The sequence below is a fragment of the Schistocerca nitens genome, chromosome 5, assembly GCF_023898315.1.
Source record: "Schistocerca nitens isolate TAMUIC-IGC-003100 chromosome 5, iqSchNite1.1, whole genome shotgun sequence".
In the NCBI taxonomy this organism is placed as follows: Eukaryota; Metazoa; Arthropoda; class Insecta; order Orthoptera; family Acrididae; genus Schistocerca; species Schistocerca nitens.
In genome coordinates, this window is record NC_064618.1 from 218341649 (window position 1) to 218360433 (window position 18785).

Genomic DNA, 18785 nt, shown 5'->3' on the forward strand with positions numbered 1-18785 from the left:
TGATTGATACTCTAAATTTGTTAAACATATTTAGAAAAGATGACACATTAAATCATATTTATCATGAGTTTGTTTGTGGTAATTTAAAGTTTGATGATTTTAAGGAATAGTTTTGTAATTGGTGCAATGAGGATTAGTTTGATTTTTTAAAATATACAAGGCAAGGAAACATAACGAAGGAAAATGCAGACATCAAATTAAAGATTTGTTTGCAACATGATCATTAATATAAACACAAGCATTAAAATAGTTTTTTAATGTTTTTAATTTATTAAATGTTTGCACAATATGACTCTGAAGTTGTTAAAAACCAAAATAGAAAGAAAACTGGAGGAATGGGAAAGGAAACCAAGGACAGAATATGAAAAATATAAAAGAGAAGATCAACCAGATATTGATGCAACTAAACAAGTAAAACATGGAACTGGAGGCTTAGGTGATAATGTACTAACAAGTAATTCGTTAGCACTATCATTTAGAAGAACTGAATAATATACCATCAATTAAACAATATGATTACAAATAAAGTGAATCTTACATACATGGTGTTTTGAATACATATGAAGAAGAGAAAAAAAGAGCATAATGAAACAAATAAAACATAACGAACAAAAAAATTAAAGAGCATAATTTTATACAGAATTCTGGATTTTTACACTTCTTGTTACTGTCTTTTGATATAGGTCATCCATCAGTTCATCATTTTTATTGTTAGTTCTTTCAGTCTTAAAACCTTTTTTACAGTAATGTTAAGAACAACCATGATATTAATAAACAATATGTTCTTAATCAAAAGCATCTACTTTCTCTTCAGCTATATTTCTTTAATCATCATTACGAGTGTAAGGAATATTATCAATTTTAAAGTGTTTAGGCAAGCAATAGATTCTTTCCTATAATTTACTTTTTGTTCTTTATGAAATACAGCAGTTCTCTAATTAAGCAAATATTTAGATCTATATATTGCTATCTCTAGTAATTGTTAAATAATTGTGTGGATCTATAGTAGCTATTAAGAGGAACTATTTTCTTAGTTGCAATCAAACTCTTGTCAATTCTACATCAGAATTACAGTATTAATTAAGTTTTTCCTCATATAAAATTAGTAATTTTCTTTAACAATTTGTCTGCACCATTTGAAAAATATTCCTCTTTCTTTTGGTTCCATAACATGAACTCAATAATTTTCACATCACATTTTATTTAGAAGGTACTAAGTGCACCTTACACAAAGTTGCTGTGACCTGTAATTTTTAGTTCCAAATACTTTATCTACAATAACATCAGTTGATGGTATATGGTATTATTTTATTTACAATATAATGAATCATAAACTTTAGCATAATGAGCTATAAAAGTATAATTCTGATGTCGGACAGATGACATCCACCTACAGAATTCATAATTTTTATTAAATTCATAAATACTATCACCATTAAATTGGAAACCATTATTAAATTTGGAATATGTGTACCTATCTCAGAATGAGATTTCACTGTGTAGTGGAGTGTGCATTGATATGAAACTTCCTTTGTAGATTAAAACTGTGATGTGGACTGAAGGTAGACACGAAAGAAATACCCATTGGTGTCCCTTTTCACATCATTTACCTGTAACTATTTTTTTTACATTTCCAGCACTGTAAAACATATTGACTTATTCTGCTTCAACATAACAACCACCTCTGCCACAATTTTGACATCCTTTGACTATAATTTCTTGACCAACCTTTTTTTTCACTTTTACCACTATTTATCATTCTGTATTGCATGCATAATCGATGACTTTTAGTTTTTACTATTAGCTGACAGTTTGTACATTTCTCAAAGTCACATTGATGTCATTTAAATCTCAAAGAAATTCGCTTCCATTCTTTACATTTACAAACTGTGTCACAAAATTATTGAACATTGTTTAAGCTTTCTTCATTGTAACACTATCTATCGCATTTTTGCAAAATATTTTATCTTCCACATAACTAAATTCTTTCCTTTCATATAACATACAGACTTTTCTTTCTACTTTCCATGTATATTGTAGTCACCCAAATGGTTAACTCTTCTTGTAATCTGTATTGATGTACTACTCTAATTTTCTTAATCTTACCAGTAGTTATTTCTATACCATGGACATTATTTGTATGATATGTCAGAGCAGTTGTTATTGCTCTAAAAGAACACATATTGTCGTTATTATTAATTCTGGTAATAGATCTTGTAGTTTTTTGTCATCAGTTAAATGTATTATTTTTGTACATCTACTGCCTATATTTGCTAACATCTGAATATTAAATGCCATATCTGCTATACCAACAGACTTATCAGATAAAAATATTGTATCTCTGATTTTTTTGCATAAAGCTTGAATAGCTTGTTTAGTATTATCTGGTGCTTTGTATCTCATATAAATTGGATGAAAAATGTTTTGAATTTTTGGTTGTTAGTTTTCACTTGTTTCATTTTCTTATGTTAGCTCTCTTTTTAGTTACTTCTACTATAGAATTTTTTCTTTCGTTATATAACCTATTTTTCATTAATGGAGTCAAATTTACTAATATTAGTATTGTTGAAGACAATTTTATAGTCAATGCACCATGCCTTAAAATATTAATTGATCTTGTTCTTACTGTTTTAGTTTCAAGCAACTCATTTTTCAATGGCTTATCCAATTTTCCTTGCTCAAATTGTTTACTACTATTACAAACAAATTAATCTAGTTTCACTATCTTTTTTAATTTTTGCAGATGCATGTAAAAGAAACATCTTCAAATTTGAGGAAGTAATTTATATTAGATACTCATTTGGTCTTGATTCAGTCTTTTGGTACAATTACATGTGAAATGAAAACTCCAGTAACATAACTAAATTAGCTAATTCTAATTTCCTTAATCTTCTGTAGCCCCAAATGCCAAGGCTTTTAGCTACAGCTTTTATCTCAGTTACTTTTATGGTACTAAGATCTGAAGCATTTTCAGTAGGGAGATATAAATTATATGAAGTAATTAAATTAACTGAACCATCTTTTCCTAAAGTGATGTAGGTAATTAAATTATTTTTTCTACAAATATCATGAAGTTTAGTAACTATAAAATCTTTCAATGTGCTCTCCATTTAATAAAGAAAAATTTGTGAAAAATGAAAGTAGGATAAATTTATGAAATCTTTCTCAATAATTTTATAAAGCACCATAGCAAATGTAGTGGTTAATTAGAATTCATTTTCACTTAATTTTAAAAGTTTCACAGACAGTAAATCTTTCTTGAGATCTCTTTTAGATATTTCTTTTCTGTCTTTACATACGATTTTTCTTTTTTTAATATTGTCTCACTGACATCTTGCATCTACTAGAGAGCTTGTCCCTGGATGAAGGATTTATTTAAAAAATACCAACTTCTTTAATTCTGGACAATTAAAAACTTTTTTCCATCCTCTTTGTTTCTCATCATCTTCATTTCTATATTATAGAACGTTCATCACTTGAAAATCATTTTACTTGATTCTTATAATATTTGGATGTAATATTTCTTCCACATACACAAAGCATTCAATCATACCTGTTTTACATGTATATGAATGCTTATCCTTTGAAGATTCATGTCAAAGAAAATTATCAATTTACAATTTTTACACTTCTTAAGCATTACCACTTCAATTTAATAGAGACAGTTTTATTAGGTATGACAAATTATTATATAATAATACAGTGCCATCATTTGTGCAATATCCAAAAAGGTTGCAAACAATTAAAACCTAATGATTTTGTTACTGAAGGAAGAAGATGCAAAACACATTGAGGGAAGGAATTTGGAAACATTGAAAACGTGTTTCTATTAATTTATTTCAAAGACAACATTAAATAATACAAATACATATTATATTTTGGGATAGAGAAAGTGTTCGTTATGTTAGTTGCGGTAAAATTGTTTGTGATTTAGCTGGATATTTTCTGACTGAAGCAAATTCGAGTGAATTAGAAAATTTATAAAACAGTCAACCAATAAATACATTTCTATGTATTTCAACAACACATAATCATGACGTAACTTTAGGTAATGTTAAGTAATTTAATTTTCTCAACAATATTCTACTTTAATTTAACTACCCTTTTTCATTATGATATATTCAACAGAAATATGAAACAGTAGGTAATGAATAATACTGACATATCACCAATACTAAAATTTTATGAATACATCTATCAACCAAGCAATTCATTTACTATATTTAAAAAGCAATAAACAAAAAAAAATATTCTAAATAAAAAGTGTTATATTACATGGGCCAGTCATAGATCTAGTAAAGCCTAACAGGTGCTTGAGCAGCTGCACCATGAGGAACAGACTTGCATGCAATATTAAAGCAAGTTCCAGTGATAACCAATAAAAAATAATCTGTGATTTAAAGATAAAGAGGTTATTGAAATACTGGAATATAAAGATGGTGACTATTCAATAAGAAATAAATGTTGGAGGAGGAGAAGAAAATTTGGAAATTTAAACCCATTTTTCAGGGGGAGTCATCGGTTTTATATATAATAGAGAATACTAAATGATGGTATAAGTAGAAAAAAATTGGTCAAGAAATTACAGTCAAAAGATATCTTCTTTGTGTGCTGAGAGATACTTGTGGGTTGATTACGAAGCTCTACAAATTAGTAATAAACATATTCCAAATCTAATGATGATTCACAATTTCAGTGGTAATAGTGTTTACGAATTTAATGCAAAAAATTAATTATGTATGTGATGTCATCTGTCAGACATCCGAATTATACATTTATAGCTCATAATGCTAAAGATCATGGTTCACTTTATTGAAAATACAATAAAACCATATACTATCAACTGATGTTTTTGGAGACAGAGTACTTAGAACTAAAAATTACAGGTCACAGCAATTTTGTATAAGATCCACTTAGTATCTACTAAATAAAATTTTTATATGAAAGAACTGAAGTAAGGTTACTTTCCATATTTGTTGAATGAAAATTATGTAGGACCTATCCTTGATGTGAATATTACTGAGTTCATGTTGTGGAACCAAAGAAAGAGGAATATTTTTCATGTGGTATAGTCAAATCTTTAAAGGAAATTATTGATTTTATGTGAGGAACAAATTAAGTAATACTGTAATTCTGGTGTAGATATATTGAGAAGACTTTGATTACAACTAAGAAAACAGTCCCTCTTAATAGCTAATATAGATCCACACTGTTATTTAACAATTACTAGAGTTTCTATGGCAATATTCAGATTTAAATATTTGCCCAATTAGAGAACTGTTGTAATGGATAAATAACAAAAAGAAAATTACAGTAAAGAATCTATCGCTTGCTGAAATTAAAAATGATAGTAGTCCATGTTCTTAATGGTGGTGAAAGAACTACAGCTGGTGAGATAGTAGATGGTTTTGATTAAAATATTGTTTATTAATATCATGGACTTTTTAGCATTACTGTTTAAAATGTTTTAAAACTGAAACGATTAACAATAAAAATGAAGAACTGATGCATGACCTATATCAAAAGACAGCCAAGAGATGCCTTTCATGGTGGGCGAACTAATAAAATAAAATTAGGCCCAAAAGCAGATTGCAGTATCACAAAAAATAAAATATACTGATGTGTGTAGTTTTACCAAAGTGTAGATCATGATTATTACTCTAAGCAACATCCAACAAAAATGTATATATCAAAATATTATATTAAGAAATCGTATGGGTATTGGCATTTAGAGGGTTGTATCATCCAGTTTTGGCAGTAAAACAAAAATCAATAACAATGAAGAAGTTCTATTTGTTTTGTGTGTCAAATATGCAGAATAAAATATGTCAATGTAATCATAATGACAATGAAAAAGATTTATTCAAAGCTGTACAACTGATTAAGTAAAGAATGCTGTGGAAAAATGTTATAAAATTTTAGACCTCTATGAAGTGTGAAAATTTAGAAATAAATGCAAACTTGTTTAAAAATTATGTGAAAGACTATGAAAACACAATTAGATACCAGTCCTTGTGCTTCAGAATCCAAGTAGTTATGTACGTACTAAAACAGTGAAAGAAAAATGGGGTATAGAATTGGATTACGATAAGATAAAGGAAAATCCAGGAAAACTAGCTGGTGCTAAGGTCTATCCCGATTTCAATTTGGGGAAAATTTGGACAAAGAAAAAATATGAGTGAAATAGGGTTTTTACAGTTTTACAACGATTTTATGAGATACTGTTGGAGATCGATTAGATATCAACTTAATGAGAATATGGTTAATATGAAGTACATTTTCAGATTATTATGTTGTAAATAACACAACTACAAATATTTTTATGCCAGCAGTCACTTTATCAAATATGAAGCTTGGGTTGTATGATATGTTACAGACACTAGGATAATTAGTTATATATTTTGACATAGACATTATAGTACATTCATACGATGGTGTAAATAAGGTGGAAACAGTTTGTATGCTGGGCGAGAAGTGTGATGAGTTATGAAACGCCTGAATTAAACACTGGGTATCGACTGGACTTAACAGCCGCTATTTTGAGAAAAAACATAAAAATACAGTGATGAAGATAAAGAGGTCTACTTTAAACTATAAGAATAATCAATGGCTTAATTGTGACTCTACAATATGATTGGTGATGGAGTCAAAGAAAAGATACAATTACAGTACAACCAGATAACCAGAGATGTTAACACACAAAATTTGATGAACAAGGATGTTAAGAATGAATTCTCATTTCAATAAGATAAAAGAGTAATTCTGGAAGAGAATCATCTGGTGCCATGTAGATATTAAAATTGACATGCTTTACTGCTCATACCTTTTCTGTAAAAAATTGTGATATATTTCTTTAAAAATTTATTTATATTCAATAACTGATTTTTATTGTATTCAATGTTTTCTAAATCTATTTCTTCTCAAGTTTACTTTTTAAAACATGATTTTGAGAATGATAAAAAATCAAAAAATCTGAGTATGAAATCTGATAAATATTTTTTCAATGTATCTCATTTTATGAAGTATATTTTTTCATTATCTAATATTTTTTGAACAAAATAAGAATTATTATATAAATATTCATACTTAGGATACAGATATTATTCTGTTATTTTAAATTTTTTGTTAATTCTCTTAACCATTTTTCCATTCTTTATGATAATAAGAATTTCTGTCTATTTTCGTTTTTTTCTGCTATAGTTTTGGAGCACAACTTTTTTTAAAACAGATTACAGTTCAAATATGTTCCCTTTTTGTTTAAGTAATTTTGTTCTTTTTTAGAAAAACGTTTATGTATCTTCAACAACTCAATAGCTTTAAGAATATTGTCTTTGCTGAAATCTTTCTTAGCTTTCATGCTATTGTTCATTTATAACATGTAATTATTAACCCCAATAATAATTTTCTCTTTGTAAATGGAGCCCCTAATCAAGCAACTATAATTTGTTCAAAAAAATTAGTAAGCTAGATATAAATGTCTTGTATAACATTACTGGTTGTAAATATTTGAATGTTAGATATGCGGAGAAAATATGTATGGAGCTCAGTAATGATTATAAAATTATTTTACTAATCAGATATAAGCTACTGCCTGGGATCTTCATTTTGTTGAAGATGTAAACATTAAGCTGAAATATGAGGAAATGAAGAAACTTAAAAACTACAATAACGAATTTTATAATTCGGAATTTTTACTGTAAATTCCATTAAAATTTTTACTTTACTCTACTTGAAGAGATAAATATATTGATTAATAGTGGTATTTTACTCTTTTGGTATGGAATTCCAGAGAAAGAATATCCTTCCACTGAAATTGTTAGAAATGCAAAGAAATAAAACAGAAATTAATTAAAATAAACAAAAAATATAAAAAAAATATTATACCTAAAAGTGGTCATTTCGCTGTTCACAAAAAAGCCCCTGATTGTACGTAAAGTACCCACTCATTATTAATGAGCCACATCGTCTTATTGTGAAGTTGTCTTATTCTCTTGAGCACAATAATAGTGATTTAATAAGGATGTTACATGCCATATAAAACAAAAGGAAAGCTTTATTGTTTTTCTTTCTTTCTAGGTGATAGTCAATGCAAAAAACCAATTGGAATAAATATGAAGTTACGATACAGTTCCGTCCTATGCATTTCCTACAGTATATTTCTCATGTTGAAAATCGCCTAAAAAGGTCTTATATTATCTGCGGTTTACACCAAGTATTGGTTATTTGTAAATAGCTTGCATCATGTCCCTTCCTTTTCTCTAAATAGTAATGTTAACTGCTCTGCAACTGAATTAAGTTTAGGTTACACTGCAGGCCTTTAAGGACTTTAAGTTGCTCTCTTGTCAAGTTAACGCTAGTTGAAATGATTATTATGGAATAAAACTGTCTGTCTGGTGCTGATTCTTCTCCACATTTTAGTGATAAAGTTGCTTATAATTACAAACTTTTTCTGGAACTGCTTGAGTTCTACTTTACATATTGATTATTCTGGCTTCTGTGTCTGATATATTGGAAATGAGTTTTCGATAACGAATTGGTTAATGGAAACAAACAAAGTTAAATCCTCTCTTTTCTTCTGTGTATTTCTTTGATCTGAATAAGCCCAAACTGTTTTCAATTTGTGTTTTGTGGTTTCTGTTGTGTCGTTGTTTACATTGAGCATTGCGTATTTTGGTGTAATGTGTAGGCTTAAACAATTTTCGATAAATTTCATTGCTATATTAGGTATAATAATTCTCTCTTTTACTTTAAGACACTTGTTAACGTTTCCAAGTGCCCAACGAGGTACACTTAACATAAAAATGGAAATTTGTCGCAAAAGAAGCCAGTCATCTTGTTTTCGGTATCATAAGAACAGGACAGTGTAGATTGCTTTGTGTTAACTGCTTCGGCAGCTATAACCTGAATCAGTCCATCTTCAGATTTGGCACTAGAAGTCATCTTGTTTTCGGTATCATAAGAACAGGACAGTGTAGATTGCTTTGTGTTAACTGCTTCGGCAGCTATAACCTGAATCAGTCCATCTTCAGATTTGGCACTAGAATAAAGAGACACAAACACATCATTTATTCTCTGTCATCTAAGCTAGTTATCATATTGTACTAGCGAAAACAGAATTAGTACACCCTTTTAGAGGTTTCCAATTTTTCAAGATGTATTACTGTAACAGAGTATCTGGAGTAAACGAAATGATTACGTTTGCAGATTGAGAGCTAACATCCCAGAGATATTTGGGATCACATGCGGTTCCTCTTCATCGAAATGTCTTGTCTCAAACTCGTCTAGGGGTTGAACCACACCTGTCGCATTACACATCCTAAATCAGTCTCTTGTGACGCACTGGTTACATTGTCTGGCTGACGGCAAGTTTTGGAAATTGTATGAAACATACAAAGTGAATATGACATATAATAACAGTAATAATAATATCAGGAGCTAAATTAATGACCCATAAATGATGTAGGCCACACAGTTGCGATTTAATTAGAATAATGTTTATTCAGAAAGCAAACTAATAGCGAAAGTTTTTGAGAGTTACTGTTACACTCGAGCGCATATCCATTTGACACGGTTCGATCATTTACAATCCCCTTGCAAAATACAAGTCCAATACTCCACCTCGTAATCTGCGCGAAAGTTAGAGTTCACACGAGGCGCACGGCTGCTCACCGCTCAGAGACTAAGTCCCACGACACCACATAACACTAAATTTTCTAAGTCGTTTCGCTTCCTAGCTTCATAAAGACCGACCGTCCGCTTTCACGTCTCCACCAGCACTGTCCCTCTGCCCGGATTCGTCCGCGTCTCCCACGTGCCGAGCATCGTCACTCAACTGACTAGTGCAGTTCCCTTTCCTGAAGCCACCCATCTGATTGGCTACAGCTTATTCTACATTATTTTACATTTCAACTTATTGAAATAATCAGAGCTTGACCACTTTCACGTTCTAAGTAAAGTAACAGCAATATCCATTGCATAATATACGTTAAATTCTCTTACATAAAACCAATACAATTTCCTTCTGACCTTTGGTTGTGACGGCCAGTAGCCTTGCACAGATGTGCTTTCTGATAACTAAATACATAATGAAAGTAAATATTATGCACTAAAAAAAAATGGTTCAAATGGCTCTGAGCACTATGGGACTTAACTGCAGTGGTCATCAGTCCCCTAGAACTTAGAACTACTTAAACCTAACTAACCTAAGGACATCACACACATCCATGCCCGAGGCAGGATTCGAACCTGCGACCGTAGTGGTCACGCGGCTCCAGACTGTAGCGCCTAGAACCGCTCGGCCACTCCGGCCGGCATATTATGCACTAAACTTTACAACAAAAATTCTATTATCGCATGGTTCAATAAGGCTTCATGCTGTCATCGTTCAATGTGTTTTATGTGGAGGAAACGATGATCTGATGCTTAACTGAAAACGCTTATAATTTAAATTTACTATATCTTTTAAACAAATAAAGTTACAAAGTTGATATTTACCACATTTGTCATTTTAATGGTGCGCTTTTATATGAAATGTCGATCGTTACGATCGACGAAAGCGTTCAAGTTTGAGCATTCAGGTCTTTGTAACAAAACTTGTTAATTTCACTTTGACAATAAATCCTAAGCTATTATAGATATGATTAATATTCAGATTTTATTGAGATCACCATGAAAATGTGAGAAAGATGCTACATAAAAATTACTGTGGCTTCATTTCCTGAATTACTATAGAATTAGATAGTTTTCATAAATTTTTCCCTTTACATCCAATCTTAGGTCCGCCATATTTATCGCGGCTACGCCTCCCTGGGCACAACCAGCTTCCACGGGGTTTACCTATTACGTAGGTTCCATCTCACTTGCACACTACAGCGCTTAGATGTGATCAGCCTGGCCTCCTTCAGCACATTTGACTCCTGTGAATTTCCCCATCTCTTATCGAATCTGTGTTCTTTGTGGCGCACGGTCCTGGACGACAGTATTCGTTTCACAATTACTAGAAGGCTGTCTCTTTCGACCACATACTTAAATGAGAGCGAAATGTTCGTTAACTAACAAGATTAATACCACAAGCGGTTCTGAGGTACCATGCTGAAACATCCGTATTAGTACATGGTGTAGCCTCGACGGTCTGCAAAGCAGGCATCCTGTCGACTGTACATATGGCATATACTGTCCTGGGATACGTTACGCCACTCCTGCTCGACGTGTTTACATAATTCTGTAAGACTTCTCGTCCCTTGATATCACACACTTGCTCCACTGGAGACAACTCTGGAGATTGTGCTGGCCAGAGAAGCTGCTGCACGTCTTGGAGAGCACGTTGCGCTTCACGGGAAGTGTGTGGGCCAGCATTATCCTGTTGGAACAACACATCAACTTTCTGTAACAATAACGGCAAAAGAAAGGCTCTAACAACATACTGCACGTACCGAGTGCTGATCAGCGTCTCCTACAGAAACACAAAGTGTGAACAAAGGTTGTAGCTTATCACACCCCATACCATAAGGTCTGAGGCTGGTCAGTGTGTTCTGTACAAATGCACTCTACTGGGCAGTGCTCACCAGCTCTACGTTGTACACACAAACGAACGTCATTTGCATGCAGTCAGAATCTGCTTTCGTCTCGGAAAACCGTGGCGTCTGTAGATTTCTCGAAATTATCTATCTCAATGTTTTTTTTTTTTCAAAACATCAACTACATTTTTACCCAATTTGTCCTTGACTGGAATAGCCCAAGCAAATTTTGGAAAAGCATTACCAACAGTTAACAAATATATATATACTTTATTAATTTTTGAAATTACTTTTAAGTTGCCTGAGTCGATTTCTACTAGAATAGCTTGTAAGTCATCTAACAGCGCGCTTGATCTTCTGATGGCACCTGTCGAGCCATGCACGTCCATGCTGTGGTGTGAGTGGATGACGGGCTATAGGTGTGTGGTAGTCCCACTGCTAATAGCAGGTTCGCAAGAGTTCGTGCTGAGTTTGACTTGACACCTATGAGCTCACAAGCCCTCCTAACTGTGTTGTGACACACTATGAGATCAAAAGTATGCGGACACCTAGCTGCAAATGACTTCCTGGCGCCCTTGATCGGTAATGCTGGAATTCATGTGTGTTGGCTCACCCTTAGCCTTGATGACAGCTGCCACTCCTGCAGGCACACGTTCAGTCAGGTGCTGGAAGGTTTCTTGGGGAATGGCAACGTGTTCTTCACGGAGTGCTGCATTGAAGAGAAGTATCGCTGTCGGTCGGCAAGGCCTGGCACGAAATCGGCGTTTCAAAGCATCCCAGAGGTGTTCTGTAGGATTCAGGTCAGGACTTTGTGCAGGCCACTCCGTTACAGGGATGTTATTGTCGTGTAACCACTCCGCCATAGGCCGCGCATTACGAACAGGTGCTCGATCCTGTTGAAAGACGCAATCGCCATCCCCCATCAACAGTTGGAAGCAAGAAGGTGCTTTAAATGAAAAACACGACATCACCATAACACCACCGCCTCCGAATTTTGCTGTTGACGCTACACACCCTGGCAGATGACGTTCATCGGGCTTTCGCCATAACCACACCCTGCCATCGGATCGACACATTGTGTACCGTGATTCGTCACGCCACACAGCATTTATCCACTGTTCAGTCGTCCAATGTTTAAGCTCTTTCCACCTAGCGAGGCGTCGTTTGGCATTTAACGGCGTGATGTGTGGCTTGGAATTTCTGTGTGGTGGTCTGGATATATATCTGCCAATTACACATTACAACCCTCTTCAACTGCCGGCGGTCTCTTCTCAGTCAACAGACGAGGTCTGCCTGCACGCTTTTGTGCTGTATGTGTCACTTCACAGTTCCACTTTACTATCACATGCGAAACAGTGGACCTAGGGATGTTTAGGAGTGTGGAAATCTCGCGTAAAGACGTATGATACAAGTCACATTACCGGCCTTTGTGGCCGAGCCGTTCTAGGCACTTCAGTATGGAACCGCGCGACCGCTACGGTCGCAGGTTAGAATCCTGCCTCGCGCATGGATTTGTGTGATGTCCTTAGGTTAGTTAGGTTTAAGTAGTTCTAAGTTCTAGGGCACTGATGATATCAGATGCTAAGTCCCATAGTGCTCAAAGCCATTTGAGCCATTTTTGTGAACAAGTGACACCAATCACCCGACCACATTCCAAGTCCGTGAGTTCCGCGGAGCGCCCCATTCTGCTCTCTCACGATGTCTAATGACTACTGAGGTCACTGATATGGAGTACCTGGCAACGGATAGCAGCACAATGCACCTAATATAAAAAACGTATGTTCTGGGGGGTGTCCGGATACCATTGCTCACATAGTGTAGGTATAGATCTGCCACTGCTGCCCTAACAATACGGCATCTGTGCTGTGTAGAGGTCCAGACGTCCAGAACCTCGTCTACGGATGCGAGAATCTTCACATGACAACTGATACCAGCATCGTTGGACAACTGATGCACCACTGATGTGATAATTCTCCGAAAGGATCATCCCGCCACTCGGAAGGCCGCAATTCCACCCCTTTCAAACTTGCTCACTTTACTATAGGAAACACGATTGCGTCACTCTAGCATGGTTGCATGCTTGCTTCATACGTTTGCATCGCTCTGAACCTTCTGGCTGTGAGCATTCCCTATTAATTGGTAGAATACGATGCCGCCGCAGGAGCTATGCCACAACACTACCTGTTGGCGGACGACGTTGAAACCATTATCAGCATATCTACACTCCTGGAAATGGAAAAAAGAACACATTGACACCGGTGTGTCAGACCCACCATACTTGCTCCGGACACTGCGAGAGGGCTGTACAAGCAATGATCACACGCACGGCACAGCGGACACACCAGGAACCGCGGTGTTGGCCGTCGAATGGCGCTAGCTGCGCAGCATTTGTGCACCGCCGCCGTCAGTGGCAGCCAGTTTGCCGTGGCATACGGAGCTCCATCGCAGTCTTTAACACTGGTAGCATGCCGCGACAGCGTGGACGTGAACCGTATGTGCAGTTGACGGACTTTGAGCGAGGGCGTATAGTGGGCATGCGGGAGGCCGGGTGGACGTACCGCCGAATTGCTCAACACGTGGGGCGTGAGGTCTCCACAGTACATCGATGTAGTCGCCAGTGGTCGGCGGAAGGTGCACGTGCCCGTCGACCTGGGACCGGACCGCAGCGACGCACGGATGCACGCCAAGACCGTAGGATCCTACGCAGTGCCGTAGGGGACCGCACCGCCACTTCCCAGCAAATTAGGGACACTGTTGCTCCTGGGGTATCGGCGAGGACCATTCGCAACCGTCTCCATGAAGCTGGGCTACGGTCCCGCACACCGTTAGGCCGTCTTCCGCTCACGCCCCAACATCGTGCAGCCCGCCTCCAGTGGTGTCGCGACAGGCGTGAATGGAGGGACGAATGGAGACGTGTCGTCTTCAGCGATGAGAGTCGCTTCTGCCTTGGTGCCAATGATGGTCGTATGCGTGTTTGGCGCCGTGCAGGTGAGCGCCACAATCAGGACTGCATACGACCGAGGCACACAGGGCCAACACCCGGCATCATGGTGTGGGGAGCGATCTCCTACACTGGCCGTACACCACTGGTGATCGTCGTCATCGAACCCATCGTCCTACAATTCCTAGACCGGCAAAGGAACTTGCTGTTCCAACAGGACAATGCACGTCCGCATGTATCCCGTGCCACCCAACGTGCTCTAGAAGGTGTAAGTCAACTACCCTGGCCAGCAAGATCTCCGGATCTGTGCCCCATTGAGCATGTTTGGGACTGGATGAAGCGTCGTCTCACGCGGTCTGCACGTCCAGCACGAACGCTGGTCCAACTGAGGCGCCAGGTGGAAATGGCATGGCAAGCCGTTCCACAGGGCTACATCCAGCATCTCTACGATCGTCTCCATGGGAGAATAGCAGCCTGCATTGCTGCGAAAGGTGGATGTACACTGTACTAGTGCCGACATTGTGCATGCTGTGTTGCCTGTGTCTATGTGCCTGTGGTTCTGTCAGTGTGATCATGTGATGTATCTGACCCCAGGAATGTGTCAATAAAGTTTCCCCTTCCTGGGACAATGAATTCACGGTGTTCTTATTTCAATTTCCAGGAGTGTACTATGCCCCAGGTAGCATATGCCGTCATCGGATCAAAATCGACATCGTCATTCCAGGTGCAGTAATTTTTTTCCGCATTGTGTATGTGGAGTGAATACGTAAATGAGAAGGGTTACCTGATATACTATTGCTAGTGCTGGCGACATCTATGGTGCATCGGTGCAACTGAGACGATAGAAAGTTTCCCGATTATATACTATATAGCCGGCCGTGATGGCCGAGCGGTTCTAGGCGCTACCGTCTGGAACCGCGCGACCGCTACGGTCGCAGGTTCGAATCCTGCCTCGGTCATGGATGTGTGTGATGTCCTTAGGTTAGTTAGGTTTAAGTATTTCTAAATTCTAGGGGCTGATGACCTCAGAAGTTAAGTCTCATGGCGCTCAGAGCCATCTGAACTATTTTTATACTGTATAACAGCGTGACGGAGACTTGGTGTTTCTGTTACCTTTCCGCGGGCGTACTTTTTGTACGACTCAACGAAGTTAAGTTTTCTTGTATCGTATTATAATTGTGATGAACTGACGCAATTTATTTTCGGCTAATTTTATTTTTTGTGATTTAGGATCAAAAGCTATGGTGGTATCTGCATCTCCCATGGCTCTTGTGAGCTGTTATAACCATTAAACAGGAAAAAATAAGAAAACAGCGTTCATGTTTCTAGTTTACTTACCACAACGTGCAAAAACATCCTAGTAATTTCCAGGAGTCACACATTAAAGACACGAGCAGATGCAAGTCGCAATAATGTACAGCGTGTTTCAAAAGCTATCCATAACTTCAATGTGATATAGCACCTAGACTAGTTAAAATATTCACACCATGTTTGGGCTACGTGACAGGCAAAATCACGAAGTGGTGCTTGTGTGTGTGTCTCAGGTAGTCGTGAGGGAAGCACCATGACAACGGTTCAAGGAAAGGCTCGTTGTGTGTAAGGGTTTATTGAGATCAGATTTGGCACCCAGCTTCAAACGAACTTCCAGGCACGGTATAGGAAGCATCCACTCTCATGGATATCGACATGCCGGTGGTTTAGAAATAGTGTGGAGACAGGAAGTGTTGATGTGAAGAATCATACTGGACGGTACGGAACAGCTGAAGCCGATACAGGACGGATACGGTCGGCTTTTCAATGTTCGCCGCAGAAGTCTGTTCGGAGGGCGTCGCAGGAATTGCAAACCCCTAGAGCGATCGTCCTTCGGAAACGTTTACAGATGTATGTTGCAATCGTTACACGTCCTGAAACCAGACAATTCGTTGTGAACGTTCTTCACCTTTTATAGGAGGCTGCAAATTTTCTGAATAACCTTGCAAATACTGACGAAGTTAAGCAGTGACAGAAGATCCTTCCATAAAATTTCGGGCGAATTGCCGGATATCTGCAACTTGCTGCTACAATATTTCGGCGCAGAGTCTTCTATCCATTTATGTGAATATTGACAGGAAAGACACTGACCTGACATATTCAAGACCCAGCGGGCACATGCGTGGTGTGTCCATTTGGCGTTGCGCATGCGCTGCTTTTCTGCAAGTCTTTGCGCTGCGTAGAGCGTCCTACGTTGGCGAAAGCTGACTTCATCGATAGCAGATCGATTGCATTCGCATGGCGAACGAGGCTGGCTACGTGAAGCACGAAGTTTTTCTATGACGGGATTCCATGCAGAACAGGAAACCGCGGTCTCGATTAGTAAGGAGCTCAGACATTCATATTTCCACAGACTCATTGACGATGCAGCTCCAAAAGTTTGGCGTATGGGCCACGATTTTCCTTTGGTCGTTTTTTATCAAGTGACCAGTGGAAATAAAATGTTAGGCGATGGAATTAATGGCTTCGAGAAGGTGGGTCTGCCCCTGATGTTCTACGATGCGCTCCTGTACTGTGCGCGTCGTTTGTCCAATGTAAGATTTGTTCCATTGGCACGGAATTCTGTAAACACCTGTCTTGCTCAACTCTGTCTTTAACAGATCCCAATAGCGCCGAGATTTTAAAACAAGGACTAAAATCTGATTTAACTTTATGTCTTCTTAATATTCTGCCTATTTTGGCTGAAATATTTCCAATATATCATGTCGAAAGCCTCATCCTCTTGTTTTTCTTGTCATTTCTACACGTGTAGCGCTCTATGAACTTCCTGGGACGGATATCCATTGCACTGGAACACAGTCTGCAGGTGGTACGGTTCCGTTTACAGGTTATCGACATCCGAAGTAGTATGAGCTCGTTGGATTAAGGTCTTTAGACCGCCCATTGTTTGAGCCGAGTGGTGGCAACTAGTAGCTTGCAAACACAGATTGGTGTGAGTGTGCCATCGCTCTTCCGTCGAACGAACACGTCTAAAGACGGTAAGCAACCACAATAAACTTTATGTTTTCATGTACAGAGTTCAGATGTTGCAGAAACTCTTGGAGACTGTCCAGACCACGAGGCCAAGCTATAAAAGTGTCACCAGCCTACCGCCAAATTACTGATGGTTTTAAGACAGCTGAGGCAAGTGCTCGCTGCTCAAAATTTTCCATAAAAACATTGGCCACCAAGAGAAATAAAGGGCTCCCCATGACAACACCACCAGATTGTTCAAAAAGCTAGTTTGTTAAATAAAAAGTATGTCGAGAAGAGTGTGTGCTCGAACAAAACTGTAATGTCACATCCAGAACTACTGCCGATTAGGTGCAGAGAATCCACCAGAGGTACACTTGTAAAAAGCGAAACGGTATCGAAACTGACCAATAAGTCACTGCTTTCCAGCTGCTGATAAAATCACTGCAATTTTTTACGTGATGTGTACACTTGCCTGGAATGGGTTTCAGCAGAGACGCCAAGTGTTTGGCAAAATCGTAGGTAGCTGCTTCAATATTACTTACTATAGGGCGTAAAGGCACATCTTCTCTCTGGGCCTTGGACAGCCCATACAGCCTAGATAGAACTGAACTAGTTGGTCTCAGTCTCTTAATGACCTCCTTTCATAGAGAACTGTTAGAAGTTCTGGTGTTTTTCGCATCACTCCATTGGTAGGATCCTTATCGATTTTGCGATACGTAGATTCACTCAATCTTATTGATATAGTCCTCTCGTGGCATAAGAACTATAGCATTACGTTTATCCGACTTGAGTACTACGGTATCCCCGTCTGCTCGTAAGGCACGGAGGGCTGCTCTCTCCACAGGCGAGAGTATCTTGGCGGTACGTGGATAACGCTTTAATAACTTGGCCTCATGGTTTGGACAACCTCCGAGAGTTTCTGCAACATCGTAACTCCGTACATGTAAACTTAAAATTTACCATGGAGATGGGGAAAGATTGTTTACTTGCCGTTTTTAGACGTTTTGGTGCGAGAGAAGAGCAACGGCATACTTGGGCATTCGGTGTTTCGAAAGCCCATTTATACAGACCTGTATCTGCAAGGTAGTAGTTGCCACCATCCGGCACAAACGATGGGCGTTCTAAAGACCTTAATCCATCGAGCTCATTCTATCTCGGATGCAGTAAACTTGCAAACGGAACAGGAGCACCTTCAAACTATGTTCGAGAAAAGTCGACATTCGGCCCAGCGAGTACAAAGAGCGCTACAGACGTAGAAATACCAAGACAAACCAGAGGATGAGGCCTTCGACACCACTGTTCATTTACCACATATTGGAAATACACTCCTGGAAATGGAAAAA